Source organism: Silene latifolia, chromosome 9, assembly GCF_048544455.1.
Source record: "Silene latifolia isolate original U9 population chromosome 9, ASM4854445v1, whole genome shotgun sequence".
Classification (NCBI taxonomy): Eukaryota; Viridiplantae; Streptophyta; class Magnoliopsida; order Caryophyllales; family Caryophyllaceae; genus Silene; species Silene latifolia.
This window is the reverse complement of record NC_133534.1, coordinates 192,966,872-192,971,789: the sequence shown is the minus strand read 5'-3', so window position 1 is coordinate 192,971,789 and position 4,918 is coordinate 192,966,872.

Below are 4,918 nucleotides of genomic sequence, written 5' to 3'. Positions count from 1 at the left end.
GACGTGGAGTCCTAAATGTTTTATAACATTCGTTGCCCGGTCGTGGATAGGACTTCCATGGTGATCCTAAGAGTCGATTCTTAGACTATCGACTGTCTCTTGAGACTACGGCAGATTTTGGGTGACTTTGGTTTCTTTCTCACGGTCATCCGTAACAGGGGGCCAAGTAGATTTTTTCTGGGTCATTTCATGCTGTGCTTAGATCGGAAGGAGTCGAGTTGAAGGAAATATTCAGCCTTTATCGTGTACTCGATATTTCTCGGGGCCACTCGAGGAGTCAGAATCGAAATGCATGGCCATGCTCGGATACGGATTCGTTTTATCAGTTAAGTTACTCTCTAGTCGGGGAAACCACTCTAGATACAGATCGATTGTAAAATACGACCTTTGTGGATCCAGATCTGCAAATTGTTTTACATTGAGTGGGAGAAAGTTTAAATGAATATGAGAATCGGTTATCGCACCTACACTTGTTCGGACAAGTGGGAGTTTGTTGGAGCTTGTGTCCTCCAGTTAGTGCGGATAACGTCATTGCACATACACTTGTACGGACAAGTGGGAGCTTGTTGGGGTTGGTGTCCTTAACAATTAGTGCAAGGACTTATAAACCTCTAAAAGGATCAAAGGGCATACTTTTGGTATTATTATCGGTTGATCCACGTTTATCAATAACGGTTGGCTTGCTAGATAAGTTTGACGTTATTGTCATACAGATGGCGGTGATCAACTGGTCCCTAAAAGTCACACCTATAGGATACGTTCGAGAGATGTGACGGTATGAAAATACTGTCATGTAGATGCCAAAATTGACTAACCAGTTAGTCCGAGTTATTTGACTAGTAATTAGTCAAATATGTGATGTTGAGATATTATATTTAATACGGATTAAATATCATGGGCTAAGGCGAATTAACCATTTAATTCGTAAAATTAAATATACGTGATTTATATTTAATTAAATGTATATTAAAAATAATTATACAATACTTGTTTTGTCGGACACGTATTAATAATTCACTAACCCGTATTATTAGCGATGCCTTAATTTCCGATAACCGATAACAGCTTTATAATCGGACCACGTCATATACACTTAGCGAGTGATGGACCGGACCGCGAGTTTAAGTGAAGAGAAAATGAAAAGCCCATGAGGGCTCCTCTCACTCGGTTTGGCCGAGAATCACCAAGACAAAAGGAGAGCTTTCTCCTCTTGTCTAACCTAATCTCATTTTGCAAAAAACATTAGGGTTTTGGGAATTGTGCCTCCCGAAATTCGGATCTCACATCCTACACAAATCACAAAAACTATCCTCTCAATATTGCAAAGGCAATTAGAGGAATTGATCTAGCACAAGGGCATATCTCGGACTATCTTGGGTGCATCATTTAGGAGGAGGTCTAATTTGATCTCTCATTGCCTTATTGCACTAGGACCGAAGGTTATTTCTAATCTTTATCATTTCATTGTTATTTTCGTTTTATGACTATAAACTACATATGAATTTTGCGTTATAATCCTTAATTCGAAGGGTAGTATACGGATATTAACCCACAACCTCAGCATCATGCTGTTTCTTAGCCTTCCTTTCTTCAACTTCAGTTCTATATCTTTTTGTCCATTCAGAGGTGTGTTTGGCTGGTTGTATAGCAGCAACCTGTTCTGAGTTCTTGCAGGTCTTCACATTGTGCCCTAGTTGGCCACATTTTCTACATGTCCTTTGTAGCCTTGGCTTCTTAGGCACCTGCCCACTTGTTCCCTCGCCAGGTTCTGTCCTCCTCTTTTTATGGCTTGGTCTGCTTGGCAGTTTTCTAATAGGTGGTGGCAAAGGCTCAGCAAGATCCACCTTCTCCCACTGAGTTATATCAGGCATTGGTGGTATAGGTAAGCCATAACATTGCATATACTTCTCTCTTGTGTAAGCCTCATCCACAAAGTCTTCATAGTCAGCCCTTTGATGATGGATACAAGCTATGGCATGTTGGCATGGAAGGCCACACAACGGCCAGTGGAAACAACTGCAAGTGTGTGCTATCAAATCAACAACATATTGTTTGCTCATATACTCAACTTCAAAGTTCTCATTACTTGAAGCATAAACATCGCAACAAGCTTCTTCTTTTAAAGCCCATTTTAAGAACTTATCCACATAAGGCATCACCTTATCTTCATAATTTCTCACCCCCTCTCTCTTCTCATAGTGTCTCTTCATCAGATACCTTCTCATCCACTCCATCTGAGTTAATATTGGCTTGTCTCTACACTTTCTTAAAACATGATTGAAGACTTCACACATGTTATTCAGTAACATATTTGACTTGCAGTTGGTGTTGAAGGCATGCCTACTCCAATGATGGATCTCCAATCTGAGACAAATAAGTGTATGCCCTATCACTAAGGAACTTGATTCCTTTCATCTGGAAATCAAACTCAGCCTGCAATAAGTTGGACAATTGAATATTGTACTTGGTATATGGTAAACTAATATAATTCATTAACAAAGTGTAGCAAAGTGTAGAAGTAAATACCTTTGTACCTGCTCTGGCAGCCTTCCAAAATGAGTCTTTAAATGTTGTACCTGTGAATTGGAGCTTGAAGTTTGCCCAGATATGTCTCACACAAAACCTGATATCTACTTTAGGAGTTGCAATATTGAAAGCTTCCAATATACCCTTCTGCTTGTCTGACATTATAGTCAACCCTAGACCTTCAAATTTACCCAAATCCTCTATAAGCAGATTTAGAAACCAAGTCCATGTTGCACCATTTTCAGTCTCTACAACTGCCCAAGCAACTGGGTATATGTTGTTGTTCCCATCCATTCCAACAGCCACCAAACATATCCCTGGGTAAGCACCCTTCAAATGACAACCATCTACCCCAATTATAGGTCTACACCCATTCAAATACCCATCCTTAACTGGTTTCAAGCATATGTACATTCTTTGCAAAAAGGGTGGGGGTCTCTCAATTGATTCAACTATAACAACAGCTGTGGAGCCAGATATATGCTTTATAACAGCACCAACATAGTCCCACACCCTCCCATATTGGTGAGCACAATCACCATAGATAGTCAGTTTGGCTCTTGATCTTGCTAACCAACACATAGCATACTTAGCATCTACCCCCAAATCTCTTTGAATTTGCTTCTGCCAAAACTTTATTTTCTAACTAGGATTTATCCTCCAATCCTCCAAGTACTTCTCAGCTAAGAACTCTGCATTGACCTTTTTATTGATGCCCCTAAACACACAATGATGACCTAAGTCTATGGTCCTTATTTGCCAAACCCCATCAGAGCCCATTGGTGTAGCATAAACAGTGTATGTACACTTTCTTTTAAATCCACAAGTACACTCAGGAAACTTTGATGTTATGGAATTCCAAATACACTTACACTTATGTCTACAATATGTAGTTATTCTTTTATTTCCATTGTGTTCATAGTAGAAGTCATACCTGTTTTGAACTGCATGGTGTATTAGAGCTTTCTTCAGTACCAGCTTGTCAGGCAACTTCTGGCCTCTTAACAACATAATTTGCCCCCTGAAGTCAACCTCAGGATTAAAAGATGGACAGTCATCAGCTTCATCATCTGATCCCTTCAAGCTTCTTAGTTCATCATCATCATCAATATTATCTTCTTCCTCAATTGTTGGCTCCACAACCCCCCAAACCTCTTCTGAATCTAACAAGGCTAAGAGACTGGTCAACCTTATTTATCAGTGATCCCTCATCTTGTTGAATAAACACTTCTTCTGCCCTAAGATCTTCCTCTCCCAAAGTGAAATCAACATCTGATTGCTCCTCCTCTGAATCCTCTTCAGACACCTCAAAATCCACATCTAAACCCTCATCACCTTGTAGTATCTTTTTCTTACCTTTACTTAATTTCTTAGGTTTTCTCCTTGGCTTTAACTTTGACTTAGGCTTCAAAGATATACCAGCCTCACTAAATCTGGCCTCTAAACCATGACTAGTATAGTCAAATAGCTCATCAAACTCATCTTCAAAGTTCACTAGCTTTTCTTTACCCTTACCTAAGTCTACTTCCTTTGCTTTGCCCTTACCCTTTTCCAAAGCCTTTGCCTTACCCTTACCCTTTTCAATAGGAGCTCCTTTACCCTTATCTTTTCCAATTTTAGCTGCTTTAGCCTTACCCAAGTGCAGATCAGTTGACCTCAAATTTATTTTTATTTTTCTGACAGGAGAAACACCCACAGATTTCACTACCTTACTGACTTTTGCACCCTCATTTTGCCTTATTAATTGAGTTGGTTTACTGGTACTATCATTTAAGACACTAAGTTTTGGAGTGGGTGAGGGCGAGTTCAGTTTTATAGGAGAAGAATGGTTTCTTGGGCTTTTTCTGGTAGGGGTAACAGGGTTGGGCTTCACATTTGGTTGGGCTTTTGTAGCTGAGGTAGTACTTTCACACACTTTAGAGGCTTTGTCAATGTTGAGATTTTTGGAATTTATTGAGGGAATCTTTGAGGTGTCAACACTTATAGGCATGCTCCAACTTTCAACATATAAATCAATCCTATTAAATTTATCCCTTGACTTGATGACCTCATCCATGTCCTCATCTTTACATATCACTGTCTTACCACTAGTGAGATTTTTACCAAACTTTCTAAAATAAACAATTGGCAGCACGTTTTTAGGGACAACTTTTCTGGCAAGTTCAACCAAAAACAACCAACTCAATTTATTTGAGTAAACCTCAGGGGTGACATTAGTTGAACCTCCAAAATATTCAGTTTTATGCTTAGCATATCTAAAGTTTCCCCCAAAATGCATTCTAATATCAAGTCTAATTGGTGAGTCATTATTCATCCTACATAAAAATTAATAAATCACAAGGTAAATCAAACAATAATAATGACCAGGAACCCTAAATCAAACACTAATAAC